Source organism: Manis javanica, chromosome 12 (genome assembly GCF_040802235.1).
Source record: "Manis javanica isolate MJ-LG chromosome 12, MJ_LKY, whole genome shotgun sequence".
Taxonomy (NCBI): domain Eukaryota; kingdom Metazoa; phylum Chordata; class Mammalia; order Pholidota; family Manidae; genus Manis; species Manis javanica.
Genome location: NC_133167.1, coordinates 47,750,302 through 47,767,055, shown reverse-complemented (window position 1 = coordinate 47,767,055; position 16,754 = coordinate 47,750,302). Strand labels below are relative to the sequence as shown.

The following is a 16,754-nucleotide window of genomic DNA, read 5'->3' as shown; positions in this document are numbered from 1 at the left end:
ACCTCTACCCTACCATGCCCCCCTAGATGCCTTTGCTCACACTGCTTTCTTTTTAACTGAAATATTTTCTTTTCTCCTTTTTGTGTTTCCAAATTGTATCTGTTCCTAAAAGCCCATTAAGGTCTCATTTCTTACCTTGAATGAATGTAATGCACACTGGTCTCATTCTTTGAGTTCCTATTACTCTTATGGCTGTGTCCATAGTTTCAAGGGTGTTCTTCCCCTACACCCCACGGTTCTCCCATCTGCTGCACTGTGATCTTCTTGAGGATGGGGGGCTGGATCTAATACTTCTCTCTTTAAATGTCTGGTATCTGGTATAGTGTTGGGAATATGTTGGACACATCCTTTGCTATTCTAGATGGAAGTTTAGGATTGGTGAATACTTCTTGCGTTTAACCTATTATAAATCTTTAAAAACAATTTTGACTAAAAAAGCCCAAACATAGATGGGAAATGCTGATTAGCACATAAAAATAAATGAAACTTATCAGTGGAACCAAACTTCATGCTTCAAATGATGTATTTTACTACTTTAAATATTTATTATAGATTAAGATGAGCAAAATTGAATAGCTAGGCAGAAATTTACGAAAGCTTTTCTTAAACACTAAAAATACCTTGAACATTTGCATTGGCTGAAAATGTTCTGTGTATATAGGGAGAACAAGGCTTTGGTTTTCATTATTGTTTTTAAAGAACTGGTTATATTTCCTAGTATTTTTAGATTTAATTAATTTGTCACTTATTCTAGTGGACAAAAATAGAGCCAATGAACCTGACTGTTGATGTGGCAGATGCTGCCACCACCCATCCTTGTCCCCAGGATCTTTCACTCTGTTCCAGTGTACTTCTAGCTGTCAGCAGCTGCACCCCTGTGTCAGAGGGCTGCCTATCAAAGGCTACTTTGTTCACAGTCAGCAGTTCTGGGGAATTAATATTCCCCCTTCCCCAGCAGGCCTCATTGTCTTGCCAATGGATTTCAGCCCCAGGCAAATTTGTTCTTGACTCCATGAAACTGAAAAGTGACAGTGGAGCATGTTTCGGGTAAAAGGGTTTATACCTAGCTTTATTTTCATGGTGGCAGGTCAAGACCTAGAATCCTGTCTGCTTCAGGACAAGTTTGCATGCAGTAAGCTGGTCTCTGCCTTGGGGCCTCTCCATCCCTGCAGCCATCCCAGTCTCTGTCGTTGGTGCTGCCACCACTCCAGCCTCTGCTCTTGGGCAGCCTTGCAGCCCAGAGCACAGGGTGGAATTCTTTATATAGAGTCAATAATAATGTATTGCCCATACGTGTGCTGTGGGCAAGCAGCCCAGGGTCAGGTGAGATTCCTGGCCATGGGAGCTTTCATTTTCTCTGCACTCTTCCAATAACTATGTAGGGCTGATATAAAACACCCAAGTTCCCTTGCCTTCAGATGAGATAATTTGTAGGCTGTGTTTGCACCATTTACAAAGGTTTCCCCAGGAAATTCAGCTCTAGGCACCTGTGGTAGCAGCTGATTTGAGAGCTCACCCTTTATTATTTGCCTTTCTATCCCTGTCTCTTTCCCACTTTTCTACCATTGTTCCCTACATGTCGTGAATAAACATTATGCACTTGAATCCTTGTCTTGGGGTTTGCTTCTGGAGAATCCAAACTAAATCACAATATTATGCACTGTTGTTATTAGACTTCCAACTACCTCCTAGATTAACTCTGGAAATCTAGTTTAGGAGTTCTCAAGTGTTTTACATAAGAAGCCTTAATCTTAAAGCTAAAACAGATTCTGCAGGATCAATAGTGCATGCTAATGGACTGGAAGAGTTTTCTAGCATGACCTGAGATGCATTAGTAAACACAGGAAATCTGGCCTCTGGAGGAAGCCCCTGACCTGAGACTGGAGAGTAAGATTCAAGTTAGAGGGATGAACCTTCCCTTTGCTATGTCAACATTGTGCTGGATCTGCTGCAGAGCTAGTGGTCCAGGGTGGAGGATTCTTCAATGACTTCTTTTTTCTAAATTTTTTAAAAATATTTTTAATTAAGGAATTATTGATATACACTCTTATGAAGGGGTTTCACATGAAAAAACAATGTGGTTACTACAATTACCCATATTACCAAGTCCCCACACATACCCCAATGCAGTCACAGTCCATCAGTGTAGTAAGATGCCACAGAATCACTATTTGCCGACACTGTTCTCCCTGTGATCCCCCACACCACGTGTACTAAGCATAATACCCCTCAATCCCCTTCTCCCTCCCATGCCCCTCCCCTTTGGTAACCACTAGTTCCTTCTTGGAGTCTCTGAGTCTGCTGCTATTTTGTTCCTTCAGTTTTGCTTTGTTGTTACATTCCACACATGAGTGAAATCATTTGGCACTTGTCTTTCTCTGCCTGGCTTATTTCACTGAGCATAATGCCCTCCACCTCCATACATGTTGCAAATGGTAGGTTTGTTGCTTTCTTATGGCTGAATAGCATTCCCTTGTGTATATATATATCACATCTTCTTTATCCATTCATCTACTGATGGACACTTACATTGCTTCCATATCTGAGCTATTGTAAAAAGTGCTGCGATAAACATAGGGGTGCATATGTCTTTTTGAATCTGAGAAGTTGTATTCTTTGGGTAAATTCCAAGGAGTGGGATTCCTGGGTCAAATGGTATTTATTTTTAGTTTTTTGAGGAACCTCCATATTGCTTTCCACAATGGTTGAAATAGCTTAGATTCCCACCAGCAGAGAAGGAGAGTTCCCCTTTTTCTGCATCCTCGCCAGCATTTGTTGTTCTTAGTCTTTTCGATGCTGGCCATCCTTACTGGTGTGAGGTGATATCTCACTGTGGTTTTAATTTGCATTTCCCTGATGATTAGTGACGTGGAGCATCTTTTCATGGGTCTGTTGGCCATCTGAATTTCTTCTTTGGAGAACCTGTCTCTTCATACACTCTGCCCATTTGTTAATCAGGTTATTTGTTTTTGGGTGTTGAAGTATGAGAGTTCTTTATATATTTTGGATATTAACCCCTTGTTGAATATGTCATTTACAAATATATTCTCCCATACTGTAGGATGTCTTTTTGTTCTGTTGATGGTGTTCTTTGCCATACAGAAACTTTTTAGTTTGATGTGGTCCCATGAGTTCATTTTTGCTTTTGTTTCCCTTGCTCAAGGAGATGCATTCAGGAAGAAGTTGCTCATGCATATATTCAGCAAATTTTTGCCTATGTTGTCTTCTAAGAGTTTTATGGTTTCATGACTTACATTGATGTCTTTGATCCATTTCGAGTTTACTTTTGTGTATGGGGTTAAATAATAAACCAATTTCATTCTCTTGCATTTAGCTGTCCAGTTTTGCCAATACCAGCTGTTGAAAAGGCCATCATTTCCCCATTGTATGTTCATGTCTCCTTTATCATATATTAATTTATCATATATGGTTGGATTTATATCAGGGCTCTCTAGACCATTCCATTGGTCTATGGGTCTGTTCTTGTGCCAGTACCAAATTGTTGATTACTGTGGCTGTGTAGTAGAGCTTAAAGTTGGGGAGCATAATCGCCCCAGCTTTATTCTTCCTTCTCAGGATTGCTTTGGCTATTGGGGGTCTTTTGTGGTTCCATAGGAATTTTAGAATGATATTCTCTGGTTCGTTGAAGAATGCTGTTGGTATTTTGATAGGACTTGCATTGAATCTGTAGATTGCTTTAGGCAGGATGGCCATTTTGACAGTATTAAATTAATTCTTCCTATTCATGAGCATGGGATGTGTTTCCATTTATTGGTGTCTTCTTTAATTTCTCTCATGAGTGTTTTGTAGTTTTCAGAGTATAGGTCTTTCACTTCCTTGGTTATGTTTTTTCCTAGGTATTTTATTCTTTTTGATGCAACTGTGAATGGAATTGTTTTCCTGATTTCTCTCTCTTCTAGTTCATTGTTAGTGTATAGGAATGCCACAGATTTCTGCATATTAATTTTGTATCCTGCAACTTTGCTGAATTCAGATATTAGATCTAGTAGTTTTGGAGTGGATTCTTTTTATGTACAATATCATGTCATCTGCAAACAGAGACAGTTTAACTTCTTCCTTTCCAATCTGGATGCTTTTTATTTCTTTGTATTGTCTGATTGCCATGTTTAGGATCTCCAGTACTATGTTGAATAGAAGTGGGGAGAGTGGGCATCCTTGTCTTGTTCCTGATCTCAAAGGAAAAGCTTTCAGATTCGCGCTGTTAAGTATAATGTTGGCTGTGGGTTTGTCATATATGGCCTTTATGGGTACTTGCCCTCTATACCCATTTTGTTGAGTGTTTTTATCCTGAATGGATGTTGAATTTTGTCAAATGTTTTTTCAGCATCTATGGATATGATCATGTGGTTTTCGTCCTTCTTTTTGTTTATATGGTGGATGATGTTGATGGATTTTCGAATGTTGTGCCATCCTTGCATCCCTGGAATAATCTTACTTGATCATGATGGATGATCTTTTTGATGTATTTTTGAATTTGGTTTCCTGTTATTTTGTTGAGTATTTTTGCATCTGTGTTCATCCTGGATATTGGTCTGTAATTTTCTTTTTTTGTGGGGTCTTTACCTAGTTTTGGTATTAGAGTTCTGCTGGCCTCATAGAATGAGTTTGGAAGTATTCCCTCTTCTTCTACTCTTTGGAAAACTTTAAGGAGGATGGGTATTAGATCTTCACTAAATGTTTGAGAAAATTCAGCAGTGAAGCCATCTTGTCCAGGCGATTTGTTCTTAGGTAGTTTTTTGATTACCAGTTCAATTTCATTGATAGTAATTGGTCTGTTCATATTTTCTATTTCTTTCTGGGTCAGCCTTGGAAGGTTGTATTTTTCTAGAAAGTTGTCTGTTTCTTCTAGGTTATTCAGTTCTTTAGCATATAATTTTTCATAGTATTCTCTAATAATTCTTTGTATTTCTGTGGTATCCGTAGTGATTTTTCCTTTCTCATTTCTAATTCTGTTTATGTGAGTAGACTCTCTTTTTTTCTTGATAAGTCTGGCTAGGGGTTTATCTATTTTGCTTATTTTCTTGAAGAGCCAGCTCTTGCTTTCATTGATTCTTTCTATTGTTTTGTTCTTCTCAATTTTATTTATTTCTGCTCTAATCTTTATCATATCCCTTCTACTGACTTTGGGACTCATTTGTTCTTCTTTTTCTTGTTTCGTTAATTGTGAGTTTAGACTGCTTATATGCGATTGTTCTTCTTTCTTGAGGTAGGCCTGTATTGCAATATACTTTCCTCTTAGCATGGCCTTTGCTGCATTCCACAGATTTTGTGGTGTTAAATTATTATTGTCATTTGTCTCCATATATTACTTGATCTCTGTTTTTATTTGGTCATTGATCCATTGGTTATTTAGGAGCATGTTGTGAAGCCTCCATGTGTTTGTGGAATTTTTCATTTTCTTTGCATAATTTATTTCTAGTTTCATACTTTTGTGGTCTGAAAAACTGGTTGGTACAGTTTCAATCTTTTTGGATTTACCGAGGCTCTTTTTGTGGCCTGGTATGTGATCTGTTCTTGAAAATGTTCCATGTGCACTTGAGAAGAGTGTGTGTTCTGCTGCTTTTGGGTCTAGCATTCTGTAGATGTATGTTACGTCCATCTGTTCTAATGTATTGTTCAGTGCTTCTGTCTCCTTACTTATTTTCTGTCTGGTTGATCTGTCCTTCTGAGTACGTGGAGTGTTGAAGTCTTCTAGAATGAATAAATTGCATTCTATTTCCCCTTTTAATTCTGTTAGTATTTGTTTCACATATGTAGGTGCCTCTGTGTTGGGCGCATAGATATTTTTAACGGTTTTATCTTCTTGTTGGATTGACCCTTTTATCATTGTGTAATGTCCTTCTTTGTCTCTTGTGACTTTCTTTGTTTTGAAGTCCATTTTGACTGATACAAGTACTGCAACTCCTGCTTTTTTCTCCCTATTAGTTGCATGAAATATCTTTTTCCATCCCTTCACTTTTAGTCTGTGTATGTCTTTGGGTTTGAACGAGTCTCTTGTAGGCAGCATATAGATGGGTCTTGTTTTTTTATCCATTCAGTGACTCTATGTCTTTTGATTGGTGCATTCAGTCCATTTACTTTTAGGGTGATTCTCGATAGGTATGTACTTATTGCCATTGCAGGCTTTAGATTCGTGGTTACCAAAGGTTCAAGGTTAACTTGCTTACTATCTAAGAGTCTAACTTAAGTCACTTAATATGCCTTTACAAACACAATCTAAAGGTTCTTTTCTTCTTCCTCCATTCTTTATATATTAGGTATCATATTTTGTACTCTTTGTCTATCCCTTGATTGACTTTTGGGATAGTTAATTTAATTTTGCATTTGCTTAGTAATTAGCTGTTTTACTTTCTTTACTGTGGTTTTTTAAATCTCTGGTGACAGCTATTAAACCTTAGGAACACTTCCATCTATAGCAGTCCCTTCAATATACACTGTGGAGATCGTTTGTGGGAGGTAAATTCTCTCAGCTTTTGCTTATCTGGAAATTGTTTAATCCCTCCTTCAAATTTAAATGATAATCTTGCCAGATAAAGTAATCTTGATTTGAGGCCCTTCTGCTTCATTGCATTAATTACATCATGCCACTGCTTTCTGGCCTGTAAGGTTTCTGCTGAGAAGTCTGATGATAGCTTGATGGGCTTTCCTTTGTATGTGATCTTATTTCTCTCTGTGGCTGCTTTTAATAGTCTGTCCTTATCCTTAATCTTTGCCATTTTAATTACTATATGTCTTGGTTTTGTCTTCCTTGGGTCCCTTGTGCTGGGAGATCTGTGTATCTCCATGGCCTGAGAGACTATCTCCTTCCCCAGATTGGGGAAGTTTTCAGCAATTACCTCCTCAAATACACTTTCTATCCCCTTTTCTCTCTCTTCATCTTCTGGTACTCCTATAATGCAAATATCATTCTCTTTGGATTGGTTACACCGTTCTCTTAATATTCTTTCATTCTTAGCTCTGTGCCTCAGCTTCTTTGTATTCCTCTTCTCTAGTTTCTATTTCATTTATCGTCTCCTACACTGTATCTAATCTGCTTTTAATACCCTCCATTTTGCTCCTCAATGATTGGATCTCTGACTGGAATTCATTCCTGAGTTCTTGAATATCTTTCCATACCTCCATGAGCATGTTAATGATTTTTTTGAATTCCCTTTCAGGCAGATTAATAAGGTTGATGTCATTTAAATCTTTCTCAGGAGTTGTATTAATAATTTTACTCTGAACCAGGTTCCTTTGGCATTTCATATTTGTATATGGTGCCCTATAATGTCCAGAAGCTCTACACTCTGTAGCTGCTCAGCCCCTGAAGCAATGTCAGGGGTCACAGGGAAGTGGTATTGGTGCCTGGGGGGAGGAAAGAGCTGTTTTCTGCTTCCCAGCTGTTATGCCTGTCTCCTCTGCCTGAACCAGTGGGCTGAGCACACAGGTATAAGCCTCTATGTTTTGCATTTGTAGTTACTGTAAACAGATTTTCCCTTTGGCTGGCCTAACGCCAGGGTAGGGTTTGCCAGTTTGTGAGCCAGGTGGGGTTGGCCAGGAGAAAGGCTCAGTAAGCTGTGTATCACGGAGGGGGGTCCTTGGAGCTGTGTAGCCAGTCAGGGAGCTGGAGCACCTCAAGATCATGAAAGCTCCCAACCTCCTGGGCAAAATACACCCAGGCAATTTATTCTACCAGTCCTTTCTCTTCAGCTCTGTGCAATCCTTCCTCCTTTAGCAGCCCTCTTGCTAAGGCCTTCCTTCTTAGAAGGTCTCTCAGACTGCCCACCTTTCTTTTGTCCCAGAGCAGCTGGGTATGGATCCCTGCTTTCTACAAGTGGCTGGAATCTCAGTCTCTCCAGGAATTCTGACTATCTTAGTTTTCCAACCCCCTAATCATGAGAGTATCATGAAAGCACCATGAAATGTAGGTTTATGCTCCCAGAGCAGATCTCTGGAGTTAGGTATTCAGCAGTCCCAGGCCTCCACTCCCTCCCTGTTCCATTTCTCTTCCTCCTGCCGGTGAGCTGGGGTGGAGTAAGGGCTTGGGTCCCACCAGGCCACACCTTTGGTACATTACCCTGTTTCATGAGGTCTGCTCTTTTTTCCAGGTGTGTGCAGTCTGGCGCTGTCCACTTTCCTGTTGCTCTTTCAGGATTAGTTGGATTAATTATATTTTCTTATTATATGTGGTTTTAGGAGGAAGCCTCTGTCTCATCTCTCATGCCAGTGTCTTTAATCCTCTCTAATGACTTATTTTACTCTTACGTTCTTTCCTTGACTGATGTTGGCAATGATCTCATATTATTCTTTATTCCTGAATCTTCCCTAGCACTACATGCATAGATACTGAGTACTTGTTAATTAATGCGCCGGTGTGTGCTGAGCACTGTATTGTCAGGAAATATATCACCTGTTATATCACTTACTCTTTAGCATCTGTAGGTCTTTGTGAATCATAAGGCTATAAGGCCTTTTGCCAAATATTCCATTTTCTCCTCAAAGAGTCCTTGGCAAGGTTAGCTTCTAATTATCTATTTTTGAAAACAAGTGATAACAAAGTAGTCAAATAAATATGACCTCTAACCTTTTGTTTCAGTTCTCAATATTTCTGTGCAAGATATTGTGAATGGCAACTTTCATGCACTAAGGCACTCATCCAGCCTCCCCTGGCAGCCTTCTGGCCACTCGTTGCTGACAGTCCCCACTCTGCACCTTGCTTTTCGGTCTATGGTTTGCTGGGATCCAGGGCAGGAGTTAGGTGAAAACTATCATCCTTTCCCCTACTCTGCTCAAGAATTTCCAGCATGGCTCACCATTCCCAACCAGATGTCTTTATCAGCAGCTCTTTAGAGATGTCACTCTGACTCTTGCAGGGATCTCAGAAACACTTGCACAAAAAATCTGAGGATTGCTCTATGCTATGAATTGTCCTTCTCAATTCAGAGTCAAACTTGTTTAACTGCTCTTAATTCTTTCAGTGACAACTGTGAGTGTACTTTACTTTAAACATGACAATGACCAATCTTATAGGTAAAATACCAAATAGTAATTGAAAAGAAGAGGCAAGAATTATTATAATTGAAAAGTATACCTACCCCCTTACCACTGCATTATTCATTAGTCTTAGCTATTATAACTCCTTCTGAAAGTTCTGTGAACATTCTGTGTCTAGCCAAAACTGCATACTCTGAATATTCTTATGAATAGTGCTTCAGGCTAAACAAGCATTCATACATATGTTTTTTCCACTTGAATACATTGTTAGGCATTTCCTGGCAAGTGAGCTGATTACTGCAGTATCTTTCATATCTGCTCTTGCTTATCTGGCAACCTCAACTAGATGAAACCTAGCCAAGAACAGGTAAGAAGCTGAATTCATCTCATGTGATGACTTAAGAGATACCCCAGTATTTATGCAGTATCTGTTATTATGTCCTTTACTCATTAGCCCCTTGAAGACCTCCATGCAAAATCTGTTCTTTTTATTTTACACATAATTTTAAAAGGTTTGGTTTGGTTACATTATATCTTGGTTAGTAGCAAACTACAAGGTGGAAGCAAGCAGTTTACCAGAGAAAAACACTAAGAAATTTTACTTTATTAATACTTCTATTAGGCATTCAATGTAGTGGAAGGGTGGGTTTTCTCCCATTTAATTGAAAAACTGGTAACAATTGTGTTAGGTTTCAAAGTAACAGTTTGTTGAATGCATGTAATCAGAATCTCTCGGTGTAGGGTCTAGAACTGTCCATTTGAAATCTAATCCACAGTGCAATGCCATGCACTCTTTACCAATGCCCTCTCTTGTTCTTAATCTTATATTTGAGATGGACATTATTATTGCCATTTTAAAAATAAGGAAACAACTGACGTTCTTATGAATGATATGATTTGTTTGAGGTCAATTAGTAACTGAGCCAGAATTAAACCTGAGCCAGAATTGAACTCAGGACTGTCTGATTTAAAATTCTGTGGTGTTTCCATCCTACCAGCTTGCTTCCATATAGAATGTTCCATAACATACTTAGTGCAATTATTGTTTTAAGAGAAGGACCTAATAATAACCTCTTCTGACTCTCCTGAATTGACATGTCTTTTTTGCTGCTGAATGTATATTTAGAAACCTTGGTTATTTTGGTTTATATTTATATAAACAATGCTTCCACTTTGTGTAGATAAAGTTTGTAACTTCAGTAGCACTGTTTCTGGCCTCAGGCCTGACCCTGTTTGACTTGCAGTCATATATGTACTTGCACTTTGAATGTTTGTGGTGAGAGTTTGTGTCAAGGAGTAGCCAGAAATGTGTCAGAACTCTTTTCAAGATAACTGTGGCAACTGCCACTGGTGGTACAGTGATTAAAGAGAAGAGATAGTTATATAAAAGTAATTTCTTTGCTGAGCCATCACTGACTCAGAGAGCAAAATAACAGGGACAGACGTACCTGATAGAAGTTTTGATGTTATCCTAGAGTTTGGTTTTAATTCTTCCCCAGCCATTAATGCTGCTGATGTTATCAGTCATGCAAAAACAGAGGCAACAATCCATAGAAGATATGCTGCAATAGGAAGTTTCACGGTGAGACTTCTTACATAAAAGAAAACCACAACATTATTTTCTAGCTTCTTATCTGATTTAATAAAAAGATTTTTAGCATACCTTTTTTTCATAGGTGTTATTTATCAGAAATCATACAGGGTAGAGACCAAACTTCGTCAAACATGAAAGGTAATAAAAATTCCAGTGTGGTTGGGAGGCTGTGAAGCACTATGGGATTTTTGTTTCGTACCTCTCTGGAGTTAACTGGTTTTAGTATGTCTACTGAATTTTAGCTAAAATAAATTAAAAAAACTAATTAGAGATGGTTTATTCCAGAACTAGAACCAGTAAGCCATGAAGAAATTGTAGTAAACTCTAAGGCGATGCCTTCCTGTTTTTAGGCTGTTTGACCTGTTGTGAATTCTTATCTGGTCACTTACTACTATCCATCTGTTTGGTTCCAGAGGGACACAGTGCAAGGAGCATTCAGGCTCATGCAGCTCCAAATCCCTATCTAGTCTTACATCTTAGTGAATCTCACTTGGCTACCAGAGAGACCTGGGTTCAAATCTCCACACTGACAATTATATTATGTGATGCTTGCAGTTCCTTCACCTTTGAAAATAAGGTGTTATATCTGTCTCTCAGAGTACTGTGAATGTTAAAATTATGTACATTAAAGCATTTAACACAGTGCTTGATAATTAGCAGCTACCATTATAGAAAATTCTAACAATAATTTGCTTTTTCAAATGTTCATAGTACAGAAGAATCCATTCTGGGTAGCTTTGGAGACTGACTTGCCCATCCCAGTGTTTCTCAAAGCATAGTCCTACAACCATCCATATCAGAATCACTAGAAAATTTGTTTAAAAGCACTTCCCTAGATACTACCTGTAAAGGGCTGAATGATGACTCCAAAAGATATGTCCAACCAGAATCTGTGTGACCTTAATTAGGAAAAGGTGTTTGAAGATATAATTAATGAGACCATCCCACATTAGGGTGGGTGGTAAATCCAGTGACTCCTGCTCTTAGAGAGAAGAGCAGAAGACACATAGAGGAGAAACAGATGTGAAGATGGAGGCAGAGACAGACTGATGCATCTCCCAGCCAAGGAACACCAAGGTTTGCCAGCAGCCACCAGTAGTTCAGAAGGAAGGCATAGAGTGGATTCTCCCTCAGAGGTTTCAGGAGGAACCAACCCTGTAGACACCTTGATTTCAGCCTCCAAAATGGTGAAAGAATAAATTTCTTCTTTAAGCCACTGGCTTGTGGCAATACGTTATGGCAGTCCTAAGAAACTAAGCCACTACCCTCAGGAGATCCAGGTTGGTGTCTGGGCACATGCATTTTACCAAGCACCCTTGAGATCCTGGTGCCCATGAACACCTGAGAGCCTCCGTTCTGTCCTATTCCCTCTGGTCTCTGGAGGCCACACTTCCCCTGTCCTCAGGGCCCTCATTCTGAGGATGGATCTGAGAGACACACCACGGCCACGGAGAAGACCAGGGACTTCTTGTCAGCCTCAATACAAGGGTCAAGCCAGTGAGTTAATAGCCCTCAACAAATTCCAGGAGAAGTCTAAATTAAGCCCAAAAAACTTGAATGTGTCTCCTCATTCCTCCTTGATGGTGAGTCTCAAATCTCTTTGTTTGGTGGTGGGCCCACGAAAGTGCCCTCAACTATTAACAGCAGCCCAAGCATGGAATTTTATACAAATGCAATATATTCACCTCAGTCACATATTCTAGTCTCTAGAAAAACCACACTGCTAAGAACTGAATATTTGTGCCCCCCTACAATATTCATATTTGGAAACTCCACCCACCAATGTGTGGATGATGGGACCTTTAGGAGGTAATTAGGATTATGTGAGGTCATAAAGGTAAGTCCCTCATAAATAGGATTAGTGCTCTTATAAAAGGGACCCCAGAGAGTTCTTTTGCTCTTTCTCTGCCATGTGAATGTGCTGGGAAGATGGCCATCTGGAAATCAGGAAAAGGGCTTGCACCAGATCCAGAATATCCCAGAATCTTGAACTTGGACTTTACAGCCTCTAGAACTGTAAGAAATAAACTGGCATACAGTTGTTTATAAGCCACCCAATCTGTGGTACTTTGTTATAGCAGCCCAAAGAGAATACAATACACTTTTACCAAGGAGTGAGCATTTAAATCACAGTTACCAGATATAATGAATCAGAATAAGCATGGTAGGGTGAGTTGGAATAGAGGCAGCCTGGTCTTGTGTTTTTTTTTGTAATAATCTCTACTCTAGGAAGAGTGTCATCACCATCTACCCTACCTCAATTCCATACCTGAGGAGAAGGAGCTCTATTTGAGCTGAATGAAAATATGGATTTTAAAGAAACACAATTAGGCCAAGGCAGTATGGCTTGGAGGTTTGAAAGTAGAATAAAGAGACTCAAAGTTCTCTACTATTTAAGGTAGACATTTTTCTTTATCCCTCCCTCTCAACAAATACAGTAACATTCCCTGAGGATTAGAAGTGTTACAAATTTGGAAGGTGTTATCATACTTAGAAAGCCTATGTAGCAATTCCCAAACATTCATGTCCCAAATCCTCACCTGGGGATTAGATTTCAAATGGACAGTTCCAGGCCCTTAACCAAGAGATTCTGATTCAGTAGGTCTAGGGTAGGGCTCTCACTCCAGAAAAAGGAAATACAGGATAACTTAGGCCCCTAGTTTACTTTTTTTGCTAAAATCAGAAAACAAGGTCAATCTAGTTCACCACTTTGTTTTGTAATCTCCAAACACTTGATTCATCTTAGACACAACCTCCTAGGAAGACTTCTTGAAACTCCTCTCCTATGGATTTAGAGGGTATTATGCTAAGTGAAATAAGCCAGGCAGAGAAAGCCAGGTATTTACCATATGATGTTACTTATATATGGAATCTATAACCAAACCAAAACAGAACAAAATAAACAAAACAGAGGGAGACCCAGAGACACTGAGAAGTGACTGATGGTTACTATGGGGGAGGTGTTGGGGTGGTTTGGTGGGCAAGGTAAAAGGGATAAAAGGGCACAAAAATTCTCAATCATAATGTTAAGTCAGTCACAGTGATAGTAGTACAGCATGGAGAATATAGCCAATGATTCTGTATCATCTTTCTATGTTGACAGATAGTAACTACACTAGTAGGGTGAGGATTTAATAGTTTGGGTAACTGTTGAACCACTGTGTTGTGTATTTGAAACAATATAAGATTGTATATCAATGATACTTCAATAAAAAAAAACACACCCATACTTTCCAATGAAAAGTAAAGTTCTAATAGCTAAAAAAATCAAAAACAAAAACAATAAGATGTACTACCTACATTAAGTTAGGTGGTCTCCTTAGGGGCCCCTTCCTCCAGGGCCCTGTGTAAGTCTTTTATTGGTTTGGTTGTGAGCAGCTGGTAAGACAACTAGGACTGGCATACAGATGGGTTTGACAAGGAAATCTGTGCTTTCCCCTTTGCATGTCACCCACACCCAACCAAGGCTTGAGAAACTCTAGCCTGTCAACCCTGTGACCTTTCTGGTGGCTTGCATTCAGTAGGTGAGAATCTGGTGGGGGACTTGGCTTCTCTGACTTCTAGTTTTTTCAGCTGTGCTGCAGCTTTATTGCTGTTGATACTAAACTCCCATGTGGGTTAAAAACATTTTGTGAGAAACTCTTTGACTAATATTTACAATGCAGGAAGACATAAAATTAAAAAATGTCAGTTGACCTGAAATAGTTTGTTGTTGTTGCTTTTTTTTTTTCCTCTGGACTAATCAAGAGCTTTCTGCTTAGTTCACCAGGTCCTTTGGTGACCTTTAGTTGTAGGTAGCAAATTTCCTGCTCCGTGCAAGTAGAGGAAGTTCTTTGAGTAAAATGCAGCAAAATCAATACAATATCAATCACCTAATTAATTACTGCTTTTATACTAAGTCTGGAAGGCATTTGGGGTTTTGAATCTCTTTGCTTTCCTGCTTCCTCCTCTCTCCCCATTTATATTCTCTTTGTCCCTCTTGTTTTACCTCTTTTGTTAGACATCAGTGCCCACCCCATAAACTTATACCAAGTGTATGATTGGCAAGTCTTGCTGTGAGGCATTATTCCCTGAGGGCCATGCCACAGATCCAGGTTTGTTCCAGTTCTACCATTTACTAGCTTGTGACCTTAGGAAGCTATTTAACTTATTTAGGCTTCAGTTTTCCCTGCTAAAGAATGGAGATGGTGATGATGATGTATTACCTACATAGGATGATTGAGAGGATTAGATGAGGTAATCCTTATAAAGTACTTGGCACATAGTAAGTTCTGGTAAGTGTTAGGTACTTTTGTTGTGATAACTATTAGTACATATTATTTTTTTTTGAGGCTGCTGTTGTCTGAACTCTGCTTTTTCTCTTCACACTAGACTCTTAACACTAGACTAGATAAATAATGGTTTACATTACTGTATAGAATACTATGCAGCAGTGAAAACTAGTGAACTACAACCATGTGCAACATGGATAAATCTCATGATCATTATGTTGTCTGAAAGAAGCCAGACACAATAGAGGTGTACTGTGTGATTATATTTATATAATACATTTGTTTAAAATGTATATAAGATAGATTTGGAAAAAAGATACTAGAAGAGAAGCCATTAACTACAGAATGGATCATAGGCTGGGTATACAATCATTTGGATAATAATGGTCATTGATTTGGCTCTTAATAGGTGTTAGCACCATTCTAATGTGTCTCACATGCATGATCTCATTTAATCATCATAGTGTGGTAAGAACTGTTATTATTGCTCCATTTTCCTAATGATGAAACTGAAACAGAGAGTGATAAGTAACTTGTTCAAAATTTCTAACATGTACCATGTTAGAGTCACTCTATTGGCTTCAACAGATTAATGGAGGGACCATTTCCAAATTACTTATTTTTATTATAGAATTATTCGACGTGACGTTTGTGTGTTCAATAAAATTGTGCACTATAAAGTTATTTGAGAAACTTTCCTATTAGTACACACATCATAAATACAGGTCCTTTGGGTTAGGGGTTAAAAACTCAGTAACTTAACCTCCAGGTGTGAGCCTGCAGGCATGGATTGCTCTTTTTGTGTCTGGTGGCTGCCTGGGCCAAGTAACCAGCATGAACCCCAGTGCCTTTGTCCAGTGGAGGAACATCATAAGACTCTGTGGAGATGGTGCCATCAAGCGTGATGGTCAAGTTCCTAAACTCTGTGACGGAGAATGCTCTTGCTCAGAGAGGTTCTTAGGGGCTGTGGCTGCTCACAACCAGGCTATAATTGGCCTCTGCAAAGTAGCAAGCACGTGGGCTCTGCTATCCTAACCCATCTGGCTGTGAGTTTTACACATATGCAAATAATGGAACCCTTATTTGTGGCTATCCCTGGGACTTATGAGTCACAGCTCCTGCATCCATATGATCTACAATGTCATGCAGCCAGGGAATGGGGTGGGTGAGGAAAGCATTCAGATTCAGGCAGTCTGCCTTCATTACTTTTGTGCCCTACAAACCATTAAAAAGAAGTAAGAAAAACCTCATTTGAAATTTTAAAGACAAAAAGAAATGGAAATTAAATATTAATGTTTCTTACATATCTTAGATTCAGGTGAAATTTATGATTAAATAGTTATATTTTTGTATTATGTAGCATAATTTTGTGTTGTGATACAACTTACATATGATACACTGAGGTTTCTCATACATTTATAGTGTATCTTATACATATATAGTATAAATCAATAATTTTATTAATTTAAATTTGTAGTAGTTAAAACAACCAAATTTTTCTTTAACACTAGACTAGATAAATAATGGTTTACATTACTGTATAGAATACTATGCAGCAGTGAAAACTAGTGAACTACAACCATGTGCAACATGGATAAATCTCATGATCATTATGTTGTCTGAAAGAAGCCAGACACAATAGAGGTGTACTGTGTGATTATATTTATATAAAGTTCACAAATAGGTATAAATAAATTATAGTTGGGGTAATCAGGATCGTTGGGAAGTCAAATATAATTAGGAAGTCAGGATACTTGTCACTTTTGGGAGGCAAAAGGGGTTAGTGATAGGGAAAGACAGAGGGAACATCAAAATGATCTGTTTGTTGACCTGGCTGATGTTTACACAGGTGTATCCACTTCTAAAAATAATTTTTGAGCTTCCATTATATTTTG

General features: G+C 38.7%; 1 protein-coding gene and 1 long non-coding RNA gene across 7 annotated transcripts in view; both read left to right on the top strand.

Annotated features, from left to right (window-relative positions):
• Positions 1-16,754, top strand: part of PLCL1 (phospholipase C like 1 (inactive)) — a 346,962-nt gene that overhangs the window by 65,715 nt on the left and 264,493 nt on the right. The gene's annotated exons all lie outside the window — the stretch shown is intronic.
• Positions 1-16,754, top strand: part of LOC140845038 (uncharacterized) — a 107,229-nt gene that overhangs the window by 40,301 nt on the left and 50,174 nt on the right. Inside the window, exon 2 of the long non-coding RNA XR_012123663.1 lies at positions 9,266-9,361. This is a non-coding gene — a long non-coding RNA (uncharacterized lncRNA). The remainder of the gene's footprint in view (positions 1-9,265; positions 9,362-16,754) is intronic.